The 27,658-nt window shown below is 49.6% G+C and overlaps 1 protein-coding gene across 6 annotated transcripts in view; it reads left to right on the top strand.

The window, feature by feature from the left end:
• Positions 1-2,327: 2,327 nt before the first annotated feature.
• SHANK1 (SH3 and multiple ankyrin repeat domains 1) overlaps positions 2,328-27,658 on the top strand; it is a 113,179-nt gene continuing 87,848 nt past the window's right edge. For 3 of the 6 annotated variants that reach the window (XR_014518092.1, XR_014518093.1, XM_083469395.1), the window contains exon 1: positions 2,328-2,863. The gene's annotated coding sequence lies outside the window, so the exon portion shown is untranslated. The remainder of the gene's footprint in view (positions 2,864-27,658) is intronic. The other 3 variants (XM_083469397.1, XM_083469394.1, XM_083469393.1) reach the window with 2 other exon arrangements.

The raw sequence follows: 27,658 nt of genomic DNA, 5'->3' as shown, positions 1-27,658 counted from the left end.
AACTTTATGGCTTTCAGCTTATTTTATTTTTGAATGCACATTTTAATTGTTTTATTTTATTGGGGGGGGGGAAGCCACCCTGGGAACATGATGGAACATTGGTATAAAAATACTTATACAGTATCATGAAAACATCTGTCCTCAGATTGGACAGATGATATATCTCTTTATGGAACATGGCGATTATGGGGCAGTGGAGGGGGGGGAATCACACATAATCTGAAATTTAGGCAAGGACTCCTTTTATATGGTATGGTATGCTTTTATTTACTATATGGCAAAGAGCACCTTCTCTTGGCAATCATCCCCATAAGTTTCGGGTGCATGGAATGATAACTTGACTGCTTCTTTATTTTCCCTTCATATAATGTGCATACCTGGAATAGGGCAGGCTTTCCTGTAAATTCCTCCAGTTTGTCTTTCCTGTTGCATTTCTGTTTCTACTTTTCGTTGTGCTATAACCGTTAAAAACACAATAAATGCTACTAACAATAAAATGCATGCTTATAACAAATAAATTATGAATGAATGCCAGGAGTCATGTGCTTTGCACAGAAGAATTAGGTAAGCGTTGCTCCCTCTGGATGTTGTTGGACTCCAATTCCCATCAGCCCCAGCCATCATGGCCAATGGTTCGGAATGATAGGAGTTGTAGTCCAGCAATATTTGGAGTCCTGTTGTACAGCCTTGTGTGCACATATTATCTGCCTTTGTGAGTCTCATTTCTCAGTGTAGTTATTGAGTTTCATAGCCAGGCATTGCCTCATTGATCCCACAGGCATCCCTACCTTTTAATACATTCCACAAGGTTGGTCCATTAGGGGAAACGGGGCACAACCTCACCAACCTCAGCTGGGATCCCACCAGCCTTCATACTTACAACCAGGCCCAGAGAGTGGTACTGACTGTGGCAGCTTCCTCCTCCTCCTTAGTCTCAGTCTTGTCCTGGTACACCTCAGTAGACAGGAGGATGGGGCAAAATTAGTTGCCTCTGCCTGTCATTGCCTATGGCGCCACCTACTGTTGGCTCCCCCACCTTCCACCCTATCAGCTCCAATAAGTGACAGACACCACTGCCATCCATGCTGCCTTTTCCAAGCCATCTCCTTGGAAGTCTGGAGGGACGGCCGGCCGGTACCTCCAGCTAAGACGGGAGCCTAGGGATGAGGATGGGGGTTCTTGGGGTGTTTGTTCATCTTGGGATAAGCAAGTAGGACTGGTACCCAGTGATGGGACAGATATGGGGAAGGCTGCGAGCCATTCTGGTGGTTCCCAGTACCTGTAAAGGTAAAGGGGCCCCTGACCGTTAGGTCCAGTCGTGACCGACTCTGGGGATGCAGTGCTCATCTCACTTTATTGGCCGAGGGAGCCTTCTGGGTCATGTGGTACAGCTTCCGGGTCATGTGGCTAGCATGACTAAGCCACTTCTGGTGAACCAGAGCAGCGCACGGAAACGCCGTTTACCTTCCCGCCAGAGCGGTACCTATTTATCTACTTGCACTTTGACGTGCTTTCGAACTGCTAGGTTGGCAGAAGCAGGGACCGAGCAACGGGAGCTCACCCCGTCACGGGGATTCGAACCACCGACCTTCTGATCGGCAAGTCCTAGGCTCTGTGGTTTAACCCACAGCGCCACCCGTGTCCCTACCCAGTACCTGTAGGTGAGGCCAAATACTCAGCAAGGAGACGGGCAACTGGAAATATGGGCATGGAAGTGGGATTCAGGATATAAGGATGGGGCTGTGATGCAGGGTGGGACCAATATCCATACCTGCCAGCCAGCCAGGATGAAAGGTACAAAGGGGAAGAGAAAGGAACTGCACCTTTTGGTCAAGGTCAGTTTGCTCTCACTTTCTGTCTCTGAAAGCCCAGACTGATGTAAACCTCACCTGTCGAGGCGGCTGCAGGTGGGGAGGAAGAGACTGGCTTGGTTCTAGAGATGCTGGCGGGTCGGAGAAGGCTCCTGGAAGGGAGAGCAGCCGCGCGTTTATAAACGGAGGGATGGAAATGAGGCTGATCCCCGAGGAAGCAGCAGCAGAAGAAGAAGAGATCTGAGATGATGGATAAATGGGACGTAAAAAAGGAGGAGAAGAGGCACCCGCGGGCGCCTCAGGGGAGTGGGAAATGGGGGGGGAGGTTGCAGGGAGGGGATGCGGGGTGAGGACCTGGGGGTTAGCGAGAGGAAGAGTGGATGGGCGTGTGCAAAGGAGATGCGGGGTTGGGGCTTAAGTGGCCGAAGATGGGGAGGGGGTGTGGTTGCCGGATCGCGCTCCTTCTCCAGCGGCCCCCTCCCAATATTCACACCCACGTGACCTTATGAATGAGATTGGGGAGGGAAGAGGAGGTGGGCTCGCCAGAACCGTGCATTCCTGAACAGCAAAAAAAGGGAGCAGGGGTGGGGGCGGGGCGGCTGAAAGAGAGAGAGAGAGAGAGAGCATCCTCGCTCCAGCGCTGGGAGGGTGGGAGGCAGGCAGGCAGGCAAGGGAGGGAGCGGCTGGCAAGCAGCGCAGCCCTGGGAGACTGCCCGGATCGCAGGCAGCAAAGGGCGCCGCCATGCGAGCCTGAAAGCCCCCCACCCACCCCCCAAAGACCGCTCTCTCCCTCTCTATCTAGATAGGCACCTTCCCTTTTCTCCTTAGCCTGCTTTCTCCCGCGCCCCTCCCTTTCCCCGAGGAAACATCTGGACCCCCATCGCTCCCCGCCCACCTCCCCGCGCAAGGACCGCAAGGACACTACCCGGCGGAGAGAGGCGGGCGGCGGCGGAGGAGGAGGGGTGAGCCGGAGGAGGGGTGGGGGGGACCGGGCGGAGGGTCCCCCCCCCCCGAAAGGAAACCATGTGCTGAGCGGCTCCCATCCTTGGCAGGTAACGTGGGGTGATGGGGTGGGGGAGGTTAAGCTGGGAACCGGGGAGATTGCGCGTAGGGGGAGGCTGCACGCGTGGGTGAACCGCTTCAGGGTGTGGGGGGGGGGGAGCGACCGCCTGGCGGGGGTGCGTGGGGGAGTCGGTCTTCTTCTCGCGTGGGAGGCGAAACGTCACCCGCTTCGGCTGGGGAGGAGAGCTGGGGGTTCCCACGACGGGGAAAGGGGATGGCGGTGCTGTGACATGGGGAGTGGATAGGGTGGGGGGCTGCACCGGAGGTGACAGCGGAGCCACCGCGTGCGGCCACCTCTGTGGACCCTGCCACGCCCCCCTCCGGAGCCCCCACTTTTTTTAAAAAAAAACACCCCATGTGGGGGCTTTCCGCTTGCGATCTGGGGTGTGGGGCCGCATCTACTATGGCACAGAGGTGAGTGAGGAAATGTGCTTTACGCGTGAGTGCCTTTCTCACGCGCATGTATGTCTTGGTTGTCCATTAGCAGGCATTGGGGAGTGAGTGGGGAGGGGGGAGCTTCTTCCAGAAACTGGGGTGCAGAAGCTTCCTGCAAATGGGCGTGAGGGGGGCTGGTGTGCGGGCATGAGTTTCCATGCGCAAGGTGGGCAGCTTGGCTGAGGCATGTGGGCTGAGCTCGGCGTCTGCACACTTGCACACGTGTAGACCTATATACGGGATGGAATGGGGAATGGGTGCCCAGGGTTGTCAGCCTATGCTTGTGGTGGCATGTGCGTTTTGGTAGCCATGTGCAGATGTGCTGGTAGTAATGGGGTTGAGAGACAAAGGAGGAGAAGGAGCATGGGGTGGTGGGGAAAGTGTACCGTACGACTGAGGGTGTGCTCATAAATTGCTGTGTGATCCTGTCTTTCTGTATGCCATTATGTGCACCATTGTGCTAGCTGCCATCCTTGTGTGCTTAATCTGCAGGTGTAAAATCATGCATGCATTTTTCCCTCGTGTGTGTGTGCATGTCACTGTCTTCTTCTGCACATCCCTCATGCATCCGTACCTTCGTGCATGCATTTGCCCTTGTGCACGCCTGTCGTGCATGCTTTTCTCTCCTCGCTGTGGCCATACCTTTGTAAGAACAGCCCCCTCTCTCTCTCTCGGTCTCCATGTCTGCTTGCAGTTGTGCACAGATAGAGAGGCAAATAAGTGCTTGTGTGAGAGAGGCTGTGAGCATGCTTCTCCTGAATGGCCGGGGTGGGGGTGAGGGAGTGTCGGCGCTTTTAAGCATATCTGGATCCAGTTGGAATGTGTGCCAGGTAAATAAATAAATAAACAAACCTGCCTCGCGGTGAGCGCACACACTCACATGCACACATGCTCATATGCCATATACTATGTGCGGCAGGTGTGCTTCTCTGCAACTGCCTGTGCACATTGGCGATTTTACTGCACAAGGGCAGGACCTGGGGTCTTCGCCGTCCCCACGGCAGCTTTCCTGCAAAATGCAAAAGCAAGTTTCTAGTCCTCCTGGCCGCGAAGAGCGGCTTGTGGAAATGTGTGGGAGGTGTCTGCAAAACCCTGGGAAACCGAAGTGGGTTTGAGCAAGGTATCCCATATGCGGCTGGGTCTTCAATGCCCTCTATCGTCTCGCTTTTTCAATGCTTGTTCTTCCTCCATGCTGCCTCCCCGCCTCATCTGTGCGCACCTCTGCCATTTCCCCCTCCCCTGCCTTTCACTTTTATCACCTTTACCAAAAAGAAGAAGAAGCAAATTCGTTGACAATTGCAATTGTGGAAGGTGTGTTTTGCAAAAGGCACAGACTTGAACCAACCTCCTTCATGTCCTCCGGATGAATAAACCAGATATTTGTGTGTGTGCTTGTGAGCTTGTGTAGCGTTTTCACAGCACTGAGTTTGTCAGCCTGGATGCATATGCATTCATCTGTATGTTCTCATATTGCCGTGTGGGTGTAGCCACGAGGTCTCCATGTGCATATTCCCCATCACATTATATAGATGAGCCGTGTGGCAGCCACCGTCCATCTGTGAGCAGGCACATGGCCGTTTCTCAGAGCGATCTGCCCCTTTGGCACCCGCTCACGGCAGAACTCATGCTGGGCTGTAGATTTGTCGCCATGTGGCTTCCGAGGTGCTGGTGTGCATGCTCTGTGTGCATGCGTGTGCGCACACACGAGTACATTATTTTCCCACAGTACTCTGTGGGCCTTTGTGGACTATGGGGCTTTAAAGCTTTCTTCCTTGTATACTGTCCCATCGTGGATTCTTGTACTAATACAGCATGACCTGTTTCTTACTTGTACAGTACACCTCTCTCTGCACATTGTGCAACATGTGGTTACAGGAACATTAGAAACATTATTTTGTCTGGGACTCCTTAATTCTGTTGTCCGACTATGCTTTCTGCCTCCAACTATGAACTTGTGGCCCACAGAATTCCGTGTGTTCCTCTGTTTTAATATCTTGCAGGTTACAGGTTCTTGTATCTAATACCTTGTACATGGATGTCTTGTAGGAGTTCTGCTGCGCATGCCTCTCAGTGTGGGGGACGCGGCATTTGCCACACTAACCATTGTGCCCTTTTATATCCATGTGTGATGTAGGATTCTCTTTCTTGCGTTGTTTGGTGAGGTCCCTGCATTTGTTCATTCTTTAACCACAGTGGCGCTTTAAACAGCCCAAGCTTTTGCATGATTAACCCAGAGGTACTGAGTTAATGGAATTTACTCCCAGGAAAACGTGAATACAGCTGCAGTCTGTGCTCTCTAGCTTTCTGGGTGAGCTCTGCTGAACACAGCAGGAGTCACTTCTGAATAAATGCACATAGGATTGAGTGGTCAAAAGTACAATTTATTAGCAAGAGCTCACTGAGCTCAATAGAACTAAGCGTTGAAACAATTTTTTTTTACTTTGAGTAGACCCACTGAACATAACAGCCATGACTAATTTAGGCCCATTATTTTCAATGGGTCTACTCTGGGTAAAAGTTAGTTGAATAGCTCAGTCGGTAGAGCATGAGACTCCTCATCTCAGGGTCTTGGGTTTGAGCACCACCTTGGGCAAAAAGATTCCTGCATTGCAGGGGGCTGGACTACATGACCCTCGTGGTCCCTTCCAACTCTGCAGCCCTGAGATTCTATGAACACAATCCACAGGAGCTGACTTTGGAGTAAACGTGCTTGGTATTGCAGTGTCTGTGGGTTGTAACCAATCTTTGCCCTATCCAGAACAGACCCATTAAACTGATGGGCATGACCAACTTAGGCATGTCAGTTGCAAAGGGTCTACTCTGAGCATGTCTAATGCAAGGTTTCCCAAACCTGGGTCTCCAGCTGGTTTTGGACTACAACTCCCATCATCCCTGACCACTGGTCCTGCTAGCTAAGGATGGTGGTAATTGTAGTCCCCCCAAAAAGCATGGTGACCCAAGTTTGGCAAAGCCTGTGCCTTGAGATCCTTCTTTCATGGTCTTCTAGTGAGGCAAGTCACTGTTATTCCCATTGAGCAGATTCTAAGCAGAGGCTCGGAGTCGGAGCTGGTGGTGGTGGTTTGCCCAAGGCTTCCCAGCACATTGGTGGCTTACTCTTTCACCTGTCTGGGCTACACTGTCCCCTCCAGGTACAAGTAAAGAAGCTGGTAAAATGCGGTCTTGACTATGCTACCACTCAGTGGATTTGTAACTGGCTGACTGACCGAACCCAAAGGGTGCTCATCAATGGTTCCTCTTCATCCTGGAGAAGAGTGACTAGTGGGGTGCCACAGGGTTCTGTCTTGGGCCCGGTCTTATTCAACATCTTTATCAACGACTTGGATGATGGACTCAAGGGCATCCTGATCAAATTTGCAGAAGACACCAAAGTGGGAGGGGTGGCTAACACCCCAGAGGACAGGATCACACTTCAAAACAACCTTGACAGATTAGAGAACTGGGCCAAAACAAACAAGATGAACGTTAACAGGGAGAAATGTAAAGTCTTACACTTGGGCAAAAAAAATGAGAGGCACAAATACAAGATGGGTGACACCTGGCTTGAGAGCAGTACATGTGAAAAGGATCTAGGAGTCTTGGTTGACCACAAACTTGACATGAGCCAACAGTGTGACGCGGCAGCTAAAAAAGCCAATGCAATTCTGGGCTGCATCAATAGGAGTATAGCATCTAGATCAAGGGAAGTAATAGTGCCACTGTATTCTGCTCTGGTCAGACCTCACCTGGAGTATTGTGTCCAGTTCTGGGCACCACAGTTCAAGAAGGACACTGACAAACTGGAACGTGTCCAGAGGAGGGCAACCAAAATGGTCAAAGGCCTGGAAACGATGCCTTATGAGGAACGGCTAAGGGAGCTGGGCATGTTTAGTCTGGAGAAGAGGAGGTTAAGGGGTGATATGATAGCTATGTTCAAATATATAAAAAGATGTCATATAGAGGAGGGATAAAGGTTGTTTTCTGCTGCTCCAGAGAAGCGGACACGGAGCAATGGATCCAAACTACAAGAAAGAAGATTCCACCTAAACATTAGGAAGAACTTCCTGACAGTAAGAGCTGTTTGACAGTGGAATTTGCTGCCAAGGAGTGTGGTGGAGTCTCCTACTTTGGAGGTCTTTAAGCAGAGGCTTGACAACCATATGTCAGGAGTGCTCTGATGGTGTTTCCTTCTTGGCAGGGGGTTGGACTCGATGGCCCTTGTGGTCTATTCCAACTCTATGATTCTATGATTCTAAGTCTTTGTGGCCCCTGCGAATCTGGCAGTGTCCGGCAGATTGTGAGCATCTACCCTAACTTTATAACTTTCAGCAGAGGTCAAGGACAGTTCAGATTGATTTTCTCTGCCATCTGCAACCGAGTCACGTATAATGGTTGCAAAGGCAAGATTAGGTAGCTGTTAACAATGCTTCCCGTGCATATACCAAAGGGGCCCTCTTCCTTACCTATGGGGCCTTGTGAACCCCCCACCACACGAGGAAATGCACACAGACACCTCCAGAAAAAAAGAAGGCAAAGGAAGACCAGGATATCCACAAGATTTTCTTAAATTGCATACATGGCTATAGATGCAGAATTAGAAATAATCACGAGAATTTAAATAGAAAGGCAGTCCTTCACACAACAAGGGTCTTTGTGCCTGCTCAGTCTGCTGCAGCAGCATGCCGTGGGTTGCTGGCACCCGGAGCAGGGCAAGTGTTACGCCCTCCTGCTGGACTGGGCAGCTGAAGTGGGGGCGCATACTAGGAGGGTGAACGGAGCCCACCTCAAAAAGGCTCCTTGCCAGCTGCATCCATGCACCTGCCCACTAGACCAACCCACCCACTGCCGTTCCTCAGCTACCTGGGCTCCGTGCCTGTCGGAGCGGGCCCTCATTGCACCCCATCAAAAATGTGCATCCGGGACCACACATCCCATACTACACCTCTGGTCTGGTCTGCCGACTAGGTGGTGCCAACTTTTTATGGGCCCTGATCTTCAAAATGGACATGGACAACCCTTCAAGCAGAGGGCAATCCTCCACAGACCCTTCAAACAGTGGTCTGTAAAGCTGGACTCGTATGTAGATAACCTCTTTGTACTTGTTGAGGTGGTTTGTGAAACTTTGGTGGCTCGTGTAAGGCACCTCTCTCCCTGCAGTGCTAGGTGTCTGCACAGAGGCAGTGGTGGCCCTTGACACCTCAAATTGCAGTGGCACTCCCCAAACCTCTCACCTTCCATTGGACATAATAGTGGTGGCACCTGCTGCAGCGCCCCAGAAGCTCTACGCCTGGTACAACCGCACCGGTCGCAGCCCTCTAGAGCCGGCTGCCTCTGACAATGGAGGCTGGTGCATTAGGGCGAATGGAGCTCCGGCTGCCAGCCTCTGCCTGCCATCAGCTCCATCCCCCATACCCATCCGTCTCCTTACTTACATCTAGTCCAGTGGGTGGCACTGGCTGTGGCAGCTTTCTCCTCTTCCTCCTTGTCTTTGAGGAACTCAGCAGGGAGGAGGATGGGGACGAAACCAGAACCAGCTGCCTCTGCTTCGGCTCCCCCTACTGTTGGCCTCCCTACCTGCTGCCCTACCAATGGCAGCAGGTAGGGAGGTTATGGTCGCCACCACGATATGTCTAATTCTTTTGCAAGATTACAAAGCAAATAGTATGGGGGCAGCACGGCATGTCTTTTGGTGCTGTGCTGCCCCGCAGACCAGCTGACTGGCGTGGCATTGCAGCCATGCCAGCCAGCCAAATGGAGAGGTTAGGTGCCAAACCTGGAGACCAGACGTCTCCACTTCCTGGCAAAAGGCCGGCTGCCTGTCGCAAAACACGCCTGGTGCCCGGCTAATTTCGAAAGCTGTTGCCAAGTGCTGTGTGTACCCATATCCATTTGCTGGGCCTGCCTGGCGTGCTACCACAGCGCTGTGCCACTAGCTCGACTATGGGTTCATCCCACAGCACTGCAACCGCATCAAAAGGCCTGCAACCGCCCGGTGGGTCTGACGATGTGGGTTTGAGGGTCCTGGCCCCACAAGGAAGACCCGTGTTATTTGCCCTATCCATGCGGTCGCAAGAGATGTGGGGTGAACCTACGGGGAAAGTAGCTCCCGCAGCGCTGTAGTAGCTGAAAAGAGCGCTTTAATAAGGGCTTCATTAGGCAAAAGTGCTTTAAGCCCCAGGGGAAATGAGGGATACCTTGGGATTGATTCCCAAAGAGACCATCCATATATGTTGCATGCTGATATTGAAGAGGGCATGCTTTGTTATATGTGGGAAGTCTGCAAATATGGATTAATGAATATTTTGCAAGATTAGCCCTTGGAATTCTAAATGAGTGAAAAAGGGTCTTTATGTGGGCGGGTGCATTAATTTATTGTTATTCTGACTCCCAGGAGTTCAAGACCACTGACAGTCTCTCCTTCTTTAATCTCTCATCCCAACATCCTCTGCAAAATAGGCCAAGGCAGACAGAATGACACATCTCGACAAATGTGAGCTCCTTAATCCACATTTGCCAAAGTATTGCAAATGTAGAAGCAGCGGCTGCATTTTTAGGGGAGAGTTGACAGGCGGGAGGGCAGTACCTAACCCTTCCCATACTACCCATTCCCCCCACCCTGCAAATAACTTCCTGGCCATTTCTCCCTCACTGGGCATATTTCTGGTCTTGATGCCTAGCGGGCTAGGGGTTGGGTCAAATTAAAAACACCAAGAAAGAGAGTTTCAGAAATGAACAGGTAAGCGGGTAAAAGGTAAAGGTCAAGGACCCTTGAAAGTTAAGTCCAGTCGTGGACGACTCTGGGGTTGCGGTGCTCATCTCGCCTTACTGGCCGAGGGAGCTGGTGTTTGTCCGCAGACAGTTTTTCCGGGTCATGTGGCCAGCATGACTAAGCCGTTTCTGGCGAAACCAGAACAGTGCACGGAAATGCTGTTTACCTTCCCGCTGGAGTGGTACCTATTTATCTACTTGCACTTTTACGTGCTTTCGAACTGCTAGGTTGGCAGGAGCTGGGACTGAGCAACGGGAGCTCACCCTGTTGCGGGGATTCGAACCACCGACCTTCCGATCGGCAAGCCCTAGGCTCAGTGGTTTAGACCACAGCGCCACCCACGTCCCTAGGTAAGCGGGAGGAGGAGGGTTAATCATCCCTTCCCACTTACTGATTCTCCCCTAAAAATGCCCTGACCGCCCCCCACCATGAATTACCATTTCATTTTATCATTTCATTTTGCATTTCTGTCCCGCCTTCCCTCTAAGGAGCTCAAGGTGCTACCCATAGTTCTCCCCCTCCCCATTTTATCCTCACAACAATCCTGTGAGGTAGGTTAGACTAAGAGACAGTGACTGGCCCAAGTTCACCCAGTGGGAGTGGAGATTTGAACCCTGGTCTACCAGGTCTTAGTTAAATACTCTTAACCACTACAACACACTGGCAGCGTTGTGTAGAGAATTATGTGGCACATATAGAATTGCAGAGTTGGAAAGGACCTTGAGGGTCATCTGGTTCAAGCCCCTGCAATAAGGAATTTGAACTAAGGCATCCATGACAGGTGGCCATCCAACCTCTGCTTAAAAACCTCTAATGGTCCACCACCTTCCGAGGGAGTCCATTCCACTGTCTTACCATTCAAAAGTTCTTCTGCTCTTTACCTGGAATATACTTTCTTGTGACTTGAAGCCATTTGTTCATGTCCTACCTTCCAGAGCAGGAGAAAACAAGCTTGCTCCATCTTCCACGTGTGACAGCCCTTGAGATGTTTGAAGGTGGCTTTCACATCTCTCAGTCTCCAATTTTCCACGCTAAACATACCCAGCTCCTTCAACCGTTCCTCATAAGGCTTGCTTTCCAGACCCTTGAACATCCTGGTCGCGCTTCTCTGCACGCATTCCAGCTTGTCCATATCCGCCTTAAATTGTAGTGCCCAGAACTGGACCCGGGACTCCAGTTGTGGTCTGACCAAGACAGAATAGAGTGGTACTATTACTTCCCTTGACAGGACACTACACTTCTGTTGATGCAGCCTAGAATAGCATGAGCTTTTTTTTGCTGCTGCTGCATCACACACATATAGTTGCAAGCCCCATGTTTGTTTGCCTCAGAACCTGAACCTTCAGCCGATTATCCCCATTTTTCTGATGAGGGAACGAAGGCCGAGAGAGAACAACTTAGCCAAAGCTTGCCCAGCTCAGACCTCCCAGGCCCAAAAGCCAGCATGGCAGGCTCAAGATAAGCTTGTGATTCTGTATAACCATAGTGGCACATATACAGGATCCATGTGCATCTAAGGAATCTGAAAATATGTATATGTGAGAGTGTGTATGAGTGAGAGAGAAAAGGGCGCTGTGCGTGTGAGTGTAAGGAGAGGAAGCCAAGTGTGCATGGGTGACACCGGGGAGAATTGGCCTCATTTGGCCTCATTTCACACCCACTGCACGTGGCACTAGAGGGATGCAGAAAGGATGAGGAGACACGCAGAGAGAAGCTTTTGCATCTAGGGTTGACGTTGACACAGGATCAAGCTCTCAGCAGCCTTGACAGGCAAGGCGGTGCTCCTCGCATGCCAGATTTGGACGGTGTGCTCTGCGTGCATCTGCAGGCTCCCGTTTCATGGCTCTGCACAGTCGACAGGGCCAGATCTCCCACTTCCCTCTCTCAAATGGACTTGCTGGCCTGGGGTTGTAAAGAGGCTGGGTCAGCAAGGGGGTGTGACACACACACAGTACCCCCCCCCATTTTCAATTTCTCTCCCCATCTATCTAATCCATCTACATACCTTTTCCCCTCCACTATAATAGCAATTTCTGGGCAGGGGTCCAGCAAGGATCCTCCCATCCATTTGCCCCCTCTGCCTCCAGAGATGGAGTTTTTTTGGAGAGGGGGCACCACATCTCTCTCTCTCTCTCCCTCTCCCCCCCCCCCAGGTTGGCATTATTCCAAACAGCGCCTGCGCTGCCTCTCCCCCGCCCAGCTGGCCCTGGCTATTCTTAGCTCCCGAGTCTTTGATTCATGCTTCTGAGAGTATTTCTGCTGGGTGTGCAGAGAGAACAGTTACTGCGGTGTGAGGGAGGAGGGATATGCACATGCCTGGCTCAGTGTGTGTGAGACACACACTCACACATACACTCTCTCTCTCTTTCTCTCTGCAAGCATGTAGACACATGTCCCTATGCCTGTAAAGATGTGCATGGGCATAGGTATGCTTGGGAGAGAGCTTCTGCAGACCTACATGTGCACGTTTGGAGTGGTGCATGCCTGCATGTTTCTGCTTCTCTGTGTGAAACAATTAAGTATGCATGCTTATTCCCTAGTATATATGTATAAGAGTACATACGGCTATGAACATCTTTGTACATGATTTTTGTAACCAGGCACCTATTCGAAAGTAGACGTGCATGTGCCATGTGAATATGGCTTGCAGCATTTGTGTGCATGCCCAATATGTACTTTCACGCTCCCATGTATGTGGGAATGTACAGCCATGCCAAAAATGGGAGCATGCGCTCATTTCTTTCAGGGGCGGCGGGTGGCCCATGAGATCGCAGCCACTCGAATCGTTGGCACGTTGGGAACAGCAGGTGCACAATCAGCTCCAGACTAACACGAGTTTGCATATATATCCATTTGCATATGTGCATAAATGAATGATTGCATGGCTATAACGGGACACGTGCTAATCTCAAGGTGCTTTTGCATCTGCTGTTTCCAGCACGCCAGCATTCATGTGACGGTCGAGGACCAGATCTGGCGGGGGATTACCCGGTGTAGGGCGGCCCACCCAGCAGCACTGAGATGAGTGCTAGCCCTCTATGCCCGCTGCTATATTAATTTCTCCAGAATGCAATCCTGTACTATACATGTATGTAGTATTACTATGGAGGAAGGGGATTTAAATGGCAGCTGGGTGTGAGACTAGTCGTACATGATGACCTCACCCCTATTTGCAATAAAGAAGCGGGATTCTGACAAGACCCCGGTATTTGCCTGAGTATGGTGTAGTGCTTTTGCACCTCAATATTCGGTGCTTTTTCTCAGCAGATTAAAAGAATTGTGTGAAGGAGAGAGAGGGGAGAGGACTTAGAAGCTCGTGCACCGACTTCACTCTGCCTGAATGTATGTGTGTAAAGACAGGACAGGAGGAAATTATTTTTGACATTTATTTCTTGCTTTATCTCCAAGGAGATAACTGCGGCATGGGTAGTTCTGTTCCCCCGCCCACAACAACCTTGTGAGGTAGATTACCACAGCCTGAGAGAGAATGGGTGGCCCAGCATCACCCAGCGAGTCAGGATTCGAACTTGGGTCTGTCTGGTTGCAGACCGGCAGTCTGAATTGCTGTACCGCACCGGCCTCATTTGGGCTGCACCCGTGTGAGAAAGTGGGTGGTGTGTTCGATGTGAGCAAGTGTTTGTATGTGAAAAAGAGTATAGCTGCAATCGGTGACAGGGAAAGCAGCTCAGCACAGGGAGCCAATTACCTGGAGGCAATGTTCTAAATTCTCAAGGTGCGTTTTGCTACTGGGGTGGTGGGTCCAACTGCAGCTATGTGGAGATTTCACTTGCATACTGGGACAAGTGAATTGTTGCAAGAGCAAGCTACAGTCAAGCAATGCAGCGGAGATCAGAATCCTAGAATTGTGAAGGGATCCTGAGGGTCATCTAGTCCAACCCCCTGGCAAATAGACATTCTCTTGCGGTGACTGCAACCTAGATTCAACCTAGACTGCAACCTAGATTTGGTGTCTAGTTTATATGCGTTTCTAACCCAGAAAAACTGTCTGCGGACAAACGTCAGCTCCCTCAGCCAGTAAAGCAAGATGAGCGCCGCAACCCCAGAGTCGTACGCAACTGGACTTAACTGTCAGGGGTCTTTTACCTTTTTTAAAAAACACTGCCTAGAAGGGAGAGGTGTCTTCTCCTTGCTGGAAGTCTTCAAGTGGAGACTGGGCAGCCATCTGTTGGGGACGCCCTGAGCTATTGATTACCTGTACCAAGAAGGAAATTGAACTAGATCATGGGTAGGCAAACTAAGGCCCGGGGTCCGGATCCGGCCGCATTGCCTTCTGAATCCAGCCCGCAGACAGTCTGGGAATCAGCATGTTTTTACATGAGTAAAATGTGTCCTTTTATTTAAAATGCATCTCTGGGTTATTTGTCGGGCATAGGAATTCTTTCTTCTTCTTTTCAAAATATAGTCCGGCCCCCCACAAGGTCTGAGGGACAGTGGACCGGCCCCCTGCTGAAAAAGCTTGCTGACTCCTGAGCTTGATTGTCAGTGGCCCGACAGCACTCAGTGCATTTCGTGGCAGAGGGAGGATTCGAAACTAACTCTTCACCATCTGTATCCAGCATGATGCTTTGCCAGTTCATGTAGGATGGCAAGCTATGGTCTGCTCACACAAGAGGAGGGAGGAAAAGAACGGGAGCACCCAAGGGGAGAAGGCTGTGCTATATCTGAGCTGACTCCACCATGTATGTCTCTGCCTCAGCTGCTTTCCCTCTAATATTGGGGTGACACTGCTGGAAAAAAATTACACATCACTTCGGAAGACAGGCGAACTAATATCAGTGTACTGGAAGAAGCAAAGATCACCAGTGTCGAAGCCACGATTCTTCAACATCTGCTTCATTGGACTGGTCAGGTTGTTAAGATGCCTGATTATCATCTTCCAAAGCAACTACTCTATTCTGAACTGAAAAATGGAAAGCGTAATGCTGGTGGTCAACAAAAGATGTTTAAAGACTTTCTCAAGGCAAATCTTAAAAAATGTAGTATCCACACTGACAACTGGGAAACACTGGCCTACGAGAGCTCCAGCTGGAGAACACCCTTTACCAAAGGTGTCATGGGCTTTGAAGACACTCAAACTCAGGACGAAAGTGACAAACGTGCTAAGAGGAAGGCACGCTTGGCAAACCCACACTGTGATCAACTCCTGCCCAGAAACCAATGTCCCCACTGTTGAAAGGCTTGTGGATCCAGAATTGATCTCCAGTCACTTACGGACTCACTGTTAAAACCGTGTTTATGGAAGACAATCTTACTCGGCTACCAGTGATCGCTGAAGAACTTTGCAGGGTTGTTGTAAAGATTACAGAGATAATCTAGGTGAAGCACTTGTGACACTATAAAATGTGTTTGGTGAATGCCATGTATTTTCACCGCCTGAAGTCTCCGACGTTTATGGGGAAATGCACACAATTTCTGTGTCCTGCACGGCATCCCACGCACCTCCGCAGCTTCCAGTCATGCGCCGCCCCCCCACGCACATACACAAATGTACAGACCCTCGCCTGCTGAACGCTCTTCCTGCTTGCTCTCGCTCTGTTCTATCTCAAATCCTCCTCGAAAAAAAGAGAAATCCTCAAATGTCAGAACACAGAATGCAAAGGGAGCCGATTTATGCCAAGGAAGCAAAATATACATCAAGTTTTGATTGTTTGGCACAACCTGCTTTGAATGCAACATTTTAATTCCCAGAGTGAAGGATGCCGTGGCAATGCAAAGTGGGATCGGCCACACAGTGGCTTGGGATTCAGCCAGGGCCGGCTCGAGAGCTCTTTGTGCTCGCTGTGAGATGGAGCAAGGGATATCCCTGTTTAAGCGGAGACCTACCTGCAAAGCCACTGAGGATTCTGGCGGCACTCTCAGTTCATGGGAGCCACCATTGAGTGGCTCCTTACGCCTCACCAGACAAGAGGACCCAGTCTTCCTGATGGTGGGGGGATGGAATGCATACGATGATTTCTATGCATAGATGAAAATCTAGGAATAATTAGGTAAAGGGACACCTGACCATTAGGTCCAGGCGTGGCCGATTCTGGGGTTGTGGCGCTCATCTCGCTTTATTGGCCAAGGGAGCCAGCGTACAGCTTCTGGGTCATGTGGCCAGCATGACTAAGCCGCTTCTGGCAAACCAGAGCAGCGCACGGAAATGCCGTTTACCTTCCCGCTGGAGCGGTACCTATTTATCTACTTGCCCTTTTATGTGCTTTCGAACTGCTAGGTTGGCAGGAGCTGGGACCAAGCAACGGGAGCTCACTCCGTCGTGGGGATTCGAACTGCCAACCTTTTGATCGGCAAGTCCTAGGCTCTGTGGTTTAACCCACAGCGCCACCCGCATCCCTCTTTAGGAATAATTACTCATATTTAAATGTTCTGTTTCGCCATAATGGAAAAACTGGGACCAGGTAACCTCTGAATTTGCTGCTGAGGTGTTAGTCGTTGATGGGCAACTCCAAGGCCTCCTGCTCTCCTTATTTAGAATTTTCTCTTCAATCTGGACTCGGGAACAGACATGATGGGTGCCCTTTCTGTTCTTGTCTCTGGTGGCTTCCTTGTCTGTCTTCCTGGTTGGGCTGGCCCTGGTGATGAGGACTGTGTCTGAGATCTGCCTTCCCAACCTGAGTTCCTCGAAATCAGGGTTTCCCAAACTTGGGTCTCCAGCTGTTGTTGTTGTTTTTTACTACAACTCCCATCATCCCCAGCTATCAGGACCAGAGGTCAGGAATGATGGGAACTGTAGTCCAAAAAATAGCTGAAGACCCAAGTTTGGGAAACCCTGCTCTAGATGTTTTGCACTACAACTCCCATAAGCCTCAGCTGGCATGACCAGCAGTCAGGGACGGTGGGAGTTGCAGTCCAAAATGTATGGCGCAACACCAAATGTGGGAAGGCCATCCTGTATATTTTCTCTTGGTTAACAAAATGCCAGAAGATGGGCATGGAGACCCTTGAGGCACCTTTGGCATCCTGGCAAACAGCCTTTTCTGCAAGGTGCCTCTCTCCCTCCTGCAAACATATGAACAGCAGCAAAGGGGGAGCAGGCAGAGAACATCTTATTAAAATAGAAAGCTTTTATCAGCAGGAATCCAGGAAAGCGAGGTTGTTGGAGATGTTGCCTGGAGCATCCATGAGGAACATGTTTCTCCATCATCATCATCATCATCGCAACTGCTATTATCTTGCTTTTTCTATAAATGTACTCAAACTGGGGTACTACACGCAGCGAGAGAGCAGCATTGCGCAACAAAATTTAATAAACCAATAGGAAGAAAACAAACACGATTAAGAAACCTTGTGTTAAAACTGTTAAGTGACAGTATTTGGAGAAAACAACCCAAAACAACACATTTTTATTCATTTGTTCTCTGATTGCTTTTATTTATTTTATTTTGTACTGCGTTTCATCTGATGTCTATTTTCTCTGTGCAAAAGAACGTAATGCAATCGTATGTTTGATATGCAAAGCTTTTGTAGTCTGGCAAAATGAACAGAATGGTTTTGAGAATACAAAGCTCCTAATGTGGGGGGGGGGAGAAAGGAACTAAATGTTGCCTGCCTGTTTTAAAAGATGGGTTTTCAAAGCCTGCCCAAAAGTAGAAAAAGGGGACGCTCAGCAAATTGACCCGGGGATGCTGTCCCAGCGCTAAAAAAAGCACTGTCTCAAATATTCGTCTGTTGTATATCCCCTATTAATGGGATCTGAAAAAGAGTAGAGTTGTGGAGCAGATCATAGGAAAGCTGTGAGTATCAGCAGTTGTCGCCATTAGGCAATTGCCAAGGGACCCTCCTCAGCAGAGCGCCCTCTGCTGATTCCTGGAGCTTCCTTCCTGCCACATAGTGGTGCTTTAGAGCAGGGGTTGGCAAGGTTTACCTCGCCTGGACCGGTTTACTCCAGTGGCGATCCCTCTTTGGGCCGGACCGCGCGTGCACCCATGATTGCCAGCATCTGCACAGACACGATTTCCGGCATCTGCGCAGACGTGATTTCCAGTCCCACGGAAGCGAGTCCCCGTGCCGCGCTGCAGCAGTTTAGTGCAGCGTGTGGGGACTAACCAAGCGAGCAGCTCGGTTCGGGGATGGCTTGTGGGCTGGTAAAACGACCCCCATGGGCCACTTGTGGCCCATGGGCCTTAGGTTGCCTACCCCTGTTTTTGAGAGTTGCCACTGTAGTCAGGAAGGGCCCACCAAAAGTCACTTTGCCCAGAACACTTTCAGACTTGGGGCACACCTCTGGATAGGAGCTGTGTGGTTCAGCCGTCTGATCTCTGGTGAATATTTTGATTGCTGCACTTTGGAAAAGTCCAGTGGCAGGTTTCTGGACAAGGCTACAGCTTGAGAAGGAGGCAAAGTGGTGGAAAGTGCTTCTGGTCAGTTCTATCACCAGTGAAACAGCTGGGTCTGGGAGCACCTACAGGCTACACCTAGACCCCCAACCAGCATTATTATTATTATTATTATTATTATTATTATTATTATTATTATTATTATTATTAGCGGGTGGTGCTGTGGTCAAAACCACTGAGCCTCTTGGGCTTGCCAGTCGGAAGGTCGGTGGTTCAAATCCCCACAACAGGGTGAGCTCCCATTGCTTTGTCCCAACTCCTGCCAACCTAGCAGTTCGAAAGCACACCAGTGCAAGCAGATAAATAAGGTACTACTGCAGTGGGAAAGTGTATGGCATCTCCATGCACTCTGGCTTCCATTGTTCCGTTGCGCCAGAAGTGGTTCAGTCATGCTGGCCACATGACCCAGAAAGCTGTCTGTGGACGCCAGCTCCCTCGGCCTGAAAGCAAGATGAGCGCCGCAACTCCATAGTTGCCTTTGACTGGACTTAACCGTCCAGGGGTCTTTTACCTTACTATTATAGTGCTATTTTTATAAAAATATAGGTGCCAGAACTCATTATGAACTCCTGCCTTGTTCTCTTGTAATGGCAATGGCGCCTGAGAGGTGCTGGAACTGAGTTCCTGTGAGTTCTGGCTGAAAAAAGCCCTGATTACTATTTTAATCAATCAATCAATCAATCAATCAATCAATCAACACACCCATCTTCTCTGCATTAATTTATTCTGTTTGCCCAACTCTCTCATTCACACACAAACACCAAATACTCATTTAGGAATTCCATCACCTTCTTGGGAAATGAGAGCAAGGGTGCCTAATTGTTTGGGTGACAATACATCCAGTAGCAGGAGGGAGCAAAAAGATTTTAGAGGAGGCAGATCTCTCCCCCCCCCAATGTTTGGGGCTCAAGAACTTGAAATGACTAAAGATGCACAGAGCTGGGTTTATTGGTCCACTGTGCTTTGAGTTCATAGATTCTTCCTTAGAGACTACTGATCTTTCTCCCTGTCTCCCCACCCACCCACCCAAAGGAGGAAACTTTTGATATGGTGTGTAAGATATTTTTGATCATTTTTTCCCCCAAGCAACAAATCAGTTGCCCCCAAGGGAGGACCAACAGATTCTAACTGCATTGGGCCAATAAATTATCCTCTGTGCACCTTTGAGGTCTGTTCGCTGCATTTCTCCATTTGATGTGCTTCTGTATTTCCTCCTTTGGGGCTTGAGGCATAAGTGCAATGGCTAGACTTAGAGCATGAGGCTTGGATTGTGGAAATGCAAGGTTAAAAAGCTGTTCAACTCTGAAATACAATTGTATGGTTCAGTCGTTTTTTGGCTTAACAACCTGAAATATGAAAAAGCCTTCTGCCTGCACGAGTAGCCTCTTCATTTTTTCATTTGCACGAGTGACAGATGTACTAGGAAACCTCTCATTAACCATTGCCGAATTCGCAGAATGTAAGGGAAAACCCAGGTGTATGGCAATGTGAAGGGAAAAGCAGCGGAAACAGCTTAAAATCACTATTTGGGGGGAGGTTTCAATTTTGGGGTCTTCCTTAAAAAAGCTCAACAACTTTGTGGGTGTCAGGAATTTTACTTTTTGAGGCGGGCTGGACTAGATAACCCTTGGAGTCCCTTCCAACTCTACAATTCTATGAATATGTATCATAGGGCTGCCATACATCCAGGAATTGGACAGGAAAATGGCGCCTGGGTGGATTTTTGTCAAATCAACATATGGCAAGGGCGTGTGTGTTTAAATTTTTTAAAAATCATTTTCAAATTCCCCCAAAACTTAGATTTTGGGGGGAGATGTTCCCCCCAAAAGCTTGATGACTTTTGACCCGCTTTGGGGAATAGGGAAACCCTAATGTATTCTTGTTGTGGAACATTGGCATTGTGCTAAGAAACAGAGGCCTAGGGCAGGGGTGATGAGCCTGTGGCCTAATGGCCACACGTGGCCGTCAAACTGATCTCACGTGGGTATCTACGAGGGGAAGATGGAGAGAAAGGGAGCAGCATCAGCGGAGAGGGAGAGGGAGGGAGGGAAAGAAAGAGATGACAGAAGGAGAGAGAAGGAGGTGGCAGACACTGCTGGCTATGCACACACCACACATTCAAGGCACATTTAAAGCGCATGACTCCCCCCAAAGGATCCTGGGAAATCTTGTTTGTTAAGGTTGATGGGAACTTCAGCTCTGTGGCAGAAAGAGAATGAGGAAAGGGGGTGTCTTGCTCTCTTTTGGCTTAGGCTCTGTCTGATTTTTAGCTTCTCAGGGCGCCATCAATTACTCCTGAGGTGATACATGACAAAATAAAGGTTCCCCAGAAGTGTGGCCTACAGGGTGCTTTTCACTTCTGGAGGCAAGGCAGCCGGGGGGCATGGGGTAGCGGGTGCAGGAATAAATAGCCATTACTCATTTCCGTGTGTTAATTTGTTTAAATGTATGCAAACTTTTTAAAAAATAAAATGCCTCAGGTGAAGACTTTGCTTTAAATAGAAAAGGCAAGCTTGCCTTAAACAAATAAAGGAGCAAAACCAAAATTAGATCATTTTGAAGCTAGCCGCGTGATTGCTTTTGCCTAGAAGTGAAATCTAGCCACAAACGCCGCCCATTGGTCTCCCAGAAATTCTGTCAGTTCCTCCAGCCTGCTTTGAATTGCAAAGTGCTTATGTGAAACAGAGTGGTTAGTGAAATGTATATATTCCCTTCTGGGCGACATTTTATGGGCCACACGGGCCCAGTGGTGGGCGGAGCCAAAGGCTGAAGTGGGCAGGGCAATTAAAGCCAATTTTACTTTTTGTACAGAAGGCTGGTTTCTGCATTTCTACATTTCTACCTTGATCCGGTTCCACTGCAGGTGTACTTCCATGACCACTCCCCATCAGGGATATAAATGCTCTTATCTGCTCAAAAAAACTGGAGAGGCCAACCAGATGGAGACTTCAGTTGCTAAGCTGGCATGCAGAGATCTCCATGTGGTTGCAGTTGGACCTGCACCAGTCGCAAAATGCGCCTGGCGAATTTCGAATGCTAGCGCCTTCCGGTTCTGTGATTCACACCACAGAGCTGCAAGCCCTTTCCTCTGCTTAGATTGCCAGCCAGCATTTTCAGCAAATCCATGGCTCTTATTGGAACAGGTCAAGGTCTGCCTTCCTACCTTGACTCTGCCCTCTGATCCAGTGAGCGAATCGGTATGTTTGCACCCTCAGAGACACTAATTAGTGCCTGCGTAAATATATTTATCCCTTATCGTCACTAAAAGCGAATTCAAGTGGTGCCGACGGATATGAGGTCAAAAAAGGCCACTTAAAAACCAGAGGGAGGCCTTTATATGCCCAGGGGAACCTCAAGAATGGGCAGTGCAAAGTACACAAAAATATATTTTTTTAAACTGGCCTAATGGAGGGGAAATAGCCCTAAAACAACACAATTAGGATTGAGCAGCTCCATTAGCCGTGGAATGTTGAGTGCTGGCTTAAAAAGAACAACAGAAAATGGGGAGACAGAAATATGAGGAATGGCCTGTTTATACAGTGCTACCTCGGGTTACATATGCTTCAGGTTACATATGCTTCAGGTTACAGACTCCGCTAACCCAGAAATAGTACCTCGGATTAAGAACTTTGCTTCAGGATGAGAACAGAAATCGCGCTGCGGTGGCGCGGCAGCAGTGGGAGGCCCCATTAGCTAAAGTGGTGCTTCAGGTTAAGAACAGTTTCAGGTTAAGAATGGACCTCTGGAACGAATTAAGTACGTAACCAGAGGTACCACTGTAGTATCCTGGAGAGACACATGATCCTTCTGGAAGAGCCTTTGCTCAGAGATAAAGCATCCACATTGCATGTCAAAGTCTCCATGCTCAACCCACAGCGTCCTCAGATACAGAGGGAATGCCCGCCCCCCATCTGAAATCCTAGAGAGCCATTACCAGTCTGTGTAGCCAATACTGAGCTAGAAGGATGAATATTCTGGTGCGCTACAAGGCAGATTTATACAGACCTGGCTGGCATCCTGTACCAAGGTCACTTCTTTTTAGGAGGCAAGCATCCACGAGAACATTTCATCGCAGGTCTCGCTGGTTCCTCCTAATGAGAGCTCGAGAGTCTTGAGTGCCGAACAGCTGGAAGTAAATTGAGGTAGCTGTAAAAAAAACTAAGGCAGTTGGCTTCTATGTACTTCAGGAATTCCCTGGGTTTGCAGAAGTATGGAAGTTTGTACATGGAAAGAAAGAGACTTTAACAAACAAACAAAAAACAGATGCAAACATCACATAGACAATGGTCTGACAGGTATCAATGAGCTTCCAGGCTTATAAGAATGTTGGTGGTAACGGAGGGGAGAGGAAGGAAGGAAGGAAGGAAGGAAGGAGTTTAAAGCAGGGGTCTGCAAAGTTATTGTGGCTTGAGCCGGTTCATGGTCCTGCAGACGCCACGGTGGGCCGGAGTGTGCGTGTGCGGATGCATGCGCAAACGCTATTTCCGGTGCTCCTTCCGGCACGGAGGAGGCGTGCACAGCTTCCTGCAGCCAATGGGAGCTTCCTGCAGCCAATGGGAGGCCAGCCAGCGTCGCAGAAGGCAATCCCCGCTCTGCTCCAAGCTGGTTTAGCGCAGCACATGGGAGCCGACAGCGGGGGTCCCCGAGCGGGAGGCAGGGGTCCATGGGCCAGTTAAACGACCCCCATGGGCTGCTTGTGGCCCATGGGCCTTAGGTTGCCGACCCTTGGTTTAAAGCATCAGTGAGGATGAACGTCAGAATGCCAAACGCAGCCCTCTGAGCCTCTCTCTGCAGGCCACACCCAGACCCTCCAAGTGTCTCTATTTTCCAAGGACAGTCCTGAATTTACAGAAGCCGCCCCAGTTTCTCATTTGATCCCGGAATGTCCTGCTTTTCCTTAGGCCGTCCCTATTTTCCCCGGAGAGATGTTGGAGGGCGCAGAGTTGTGTGACCCCCGAGCCAAAGATAAGTAGCTATACAACCATAGAAGACCTCTGAAGGCAGCCCTGTATAGGAAAGTTTTTAAATGTTTAAGTATGTTCTTCTATATGTTGGAAGCTGCCCAGAGTGGCTGGGGCAACCCAGTCAGATGGCTGGGGTATAAATACTAAAATGAGGATGAGGATGGAATAGGACGTTCCTATTTTCATCAGATAAATGTTGGAGGGTACCCACTCCGCTCCCCCATCCTGCTTCACACCTGCCTTTCTGCCAGGCTGGGATGTGTCCTTGAACTCTTATAGCACCTTTTGTTTGTCTGGACAGAGGATAGAGAGGGGTGTGTCGGTATATAAAGGTAATATTCCTATTTGTTGCATTGCTCATTCTTGCCTCTGGCCCCACCCACCACTGGCAAGGATTCCATGGAATGTTGCCAACAAGGGGATGCATCAGAGGAAAAGGGCGCAGGGCAAGCTGTGGGTAGCTGTTAATGGATTACTTTGCATTTATTTAATTCATTTTTAATGCAAATAGCAGCCATGGGGGGTGCATATTTATCAGCAAGCGCGCAGGGGAAATTTAACCCTTCTCTGCTGCCGTCCTGATGAAAATCACTGGCTTACAAGCAATGTTAGAAATTAGCCAGGGGCCAGGCGCATTTTGCAGGGGTCCAATTGTGACCATGCGGAGATCTCTGAATGCCTCATCAGCAACTGACATATCCCTCTGGCTGGCCTCTCCAGCTTTCTTAAGCAAATAAGCTGTCAGGGGTTCAGGAGCAGAGGCGAGGGCAAGGGAGGAAACAGAGAGCGAGGGGGAGGAGTACGAAGAAAAGATGAGTGACGACGACGACCCGAGATCTCCGAGCCTGTCCAGTGAATCAGAAGATTCACAGAAAGGAGCGCCAGTGGCCAGAGCAAGGGGGGAGCTTAGGGGGACACCCCAGGAAGAAGGGTCCAGAGAGGGTTCAGAGGGCAGCAGTTGGAAATCGGGGCCAGCGTCACCAACAGAGCGCAGTGGGGAGGAAAGGCGCCAGGTATCGAGCTCTGGCAGCTCGCAGCAGGGGGGAGGGCATGAGTCAGGAGTGGCCACACCTCCATCGGAGAGCGAAGAAACGGTCAAGCGGAAAGTGGAAGGTTGGGCGCGCGCGCCAAGTTCAAATGCACCGGAAAGCGGCGCAGTGAGCAGCCCGGAAAGGGAGCCAGGTCCTAAAGCCCGACGCAAGGAGACAGGAGGGTCCGGGGGGTCAGCGTCAGAAGAGTCCAGGAAGGAAGAGACCACGGGGGGCAGAGGGACCCAGAGGAGAACGGTCAGGCGGAAAAGGTGGAGTAAGGCTAGGGTATTAAGTTGGTGTACAAGGGGCGGAGACTCAGACGGAGCTTCGCCGGTCTAGCTTATAAGACGTAGAGCTGCACACAGCAGCTTGGAAATGGAAACTGTAACTCAATAAAGACTTTTATAAAGTGAACGCTGGCTAGCGTGATCCTCTGTGAGCTAGGATCTGAGAGCAGCTCTGACATAAGCAGAAGAGCATTTATACCCCACCCTTTTCTCCAAGGACCAAATGGTTCAGCCCCTTCCTCAGTTAATCCCTACAAAGTAAAATAAAGGTAAAGGACCCCTGGGTGGTTAAGTTCAGTCAAAGGCAACTATGGGGCTGACCCTGTGATGTAGGTTAAGAGGCCACGATTGGCCCAAGGTCACCCAGTGAGCTTGATGACTGAGTGGGGATTTGAACCCTGACTTCTTAGGTCCTAGTGCGTCACTCTGACGACTACACCACACTGGTTTCCTAGAGTACTTCTGCTATGGGACGGCTCTATAAATTAAGTAGGTAAATAGATATGGCGAAAGCAAAATGTCACTTAGAGAAGGATCTGAAATATTTTCCTTGAAGCTTGAATTTGTTTTATTCTTTATTGTTTTATATGATGTGTTGCAAACTGCTTTGAGATTCCCCCCCCCTTAAAATATAAAGTGGTATAGAAATGATAATAATGATAATAATAATAAATAAAATTTCACCACCAAAAAATAAATAAAAAGCACCTAGACATTCCGTTGTGGTGGCCTTAACCTAGGTTTAAGGTGCCATTTGGTGGTTAGCTTAGATATCTGCGTTTCTAACACTGCTTAGAAGCTGTTATCTGCACAGGAGAAAATGATACCGTTCACAGTCCTGCATCCGCACAAGCAATATATGGCAACCAGTTCGACTGCAAGGCTGTTTTTGGGTTTTTCCCTATGACCTCCCGCCCACTCATAACAGCCAGCATCCCTGTTCTTTCTTTTGTGTTCTTTTTTTAGACTGTAATCCTCCATGTGAGGCCTGGCCTTGCTTGTATTTCTTCCATACACCGCCTGACATTCTTAGGCTCTTAACCAGCGCACCGGCATTTTGTGCCTATTCATGCGCAGGACAGGGAGATTAAAACAGAAGAACTGCCGCTGCATGCCCGTGCATGTTAATAATGTCTTAGAAAAGCACCCTCAACACCCCTGAGAGATAGCTCAGTCGGTAGAGCAGGAGACTCTTAATCTCAGGGTTGAGGGTTCGAGCCCCACACTGGGTGAAAGATTCCTGCATTGCAGGGAGTTGGACTAGACCAGGGGTCTGCAACCCGCGGCTCCGGAGCTGCATGTGGCTCTTTTACATCTTTGCTGCGGCTCCAGGGCGGATACTAGCGAGGGGAGGAGGCGCATTGTGCGCCCCGACACTCCTCACTGTGGCGGGCGCTGTACTGGCTGTGACATCGCATGGGGGCGGTGCGTGCGTTAGTCACGCACCGTCCCGACGTCACCTTCCCGCCCGCTGTCAGATCGTGGCTCCGGAGATATATTTGTTTTAAATGTCGCAGTGGTTTTGCGGCTCCCAGTTGTTGTTTTTTCTTCGGAAACGGGTCCAAGTGGCTCTTTTTGTCTTAAAGGTTGCAGACCCCTGGACTAGACGATCCTCATGGTTCCCTCCAGCTCTATGGTTCTATGATCTCCCCTCCTCAGCCCCCCAAAAGTTATTAAAAAAACCAACTATGTTTAGGGAAGTTTTTAATATTTAATGCTGTATTGTTTTTAACACTCGATTGGGAGCTGCCCAGAGTGGCTGGGGAAACTCAGCCAGATGGGTGGGGTATAAATAAATTATTATTATTATTATTATTATTATTATTATTATTATTATTATGACCAGAGACAAATGGGACAATGTTCTACCAGGAGCAGGAGTCAGAAGCTCAACATTTGGTCCCTGGGTTGGTAGACACAGAGTGTAATGGAGTATATATGGAGCTGTGTTGGGAAAAGGGCCACTCCAAATTCTCTACCTCATTTGTGGGCAGCAAGAGAGGGTACCACCAGATTGCCCAGTGTTTTGTGGGAGGGATTCAAGTGCATACCAGGAACTTTGGGTTTGTGCAACTACAGTCGTACCTTGTTTTGCGGCCGGGATCCGTTCCGGAGCCCCGGCCGCTAGCCGAAAAGGACGCAGAGCAAAGTGCCGCGTCTGCACACACATGCAGAGCGGTTTGTGCTTCTGCGCAAGCGCGATTTAGCACTTCTGCGCATGTGCGAGCGGCAAACCCAGAAGTTACCCGTTCGCTGGAATGGACGCTAGACAAGGCGGACGTTCGTGGAGGTATTACTGTAAAGGGGTTTAAAGCACTGCTAGAATATACCTGGGTTAATAGACACAGAGTATAATGGAGTATATATGGAGCTGTGTTGGAAAAATGGCCACTCCAAATTCTCTACCTCATTTGTGGGTAGCAAGAAAGGGTACCACCAGATTGCCAAGTGTTTTGTGGGAGGGATTCAAGTGCATACCAGGAACTTTGGGTTTGTGCTATTACAGTCGTACCCCAGAGAAAAACTGGGATACGTGTCTTTCGGGGCCGTGCTCCCATGCGGGCCATGTGACTCGCGCAAGAGTACGGCACCCGAAATGCACATCTTTTGGGGCCACCATCTCATGGGAGCCAGGTGACTCACATGAGAGCACGCCCCCTCAAAAAAACAGGATGTCCCAGTTAAATCGGGACAGTTGGTGGGTATGCAACAAATGCACTTGAAGGAAATGGCAGACTTTTTGCAGTTTGTAAAGTGACAGGGAAACGTGTGGAATGAATGAAGGATTGACGGAAAGACATATAAACGCTCCCACAAGCAAATTGAGAGGGAGGGAGGATGAAGGCTCGTTGTCGTATAACCTCTCTGCAAGCAAATCAGGGCAAAAGCTCAATAAAGATGCCATCTGGAGGGGCCCAAATTGTGGGGAACATTCCACCAAATAT

This window comes from Podarcis liolepis (genome assembly GCF_965112155.1).
Source record: "Podarcis liolepis genome assembly, chromosome: 13".
NCBI classification, from domain to species: domain Eukaryota; kingdom Metazoa; phylum Chordata; class Lepidosauria; order Squamata; family Lacertidae; genus Podarcis; species Podarcis liolepis.
The sequence above is the reverse complement of the archived record's forward strand: the minus strand, read 5'-3'. Positions and strand labels throughout refer to the sequence as shown.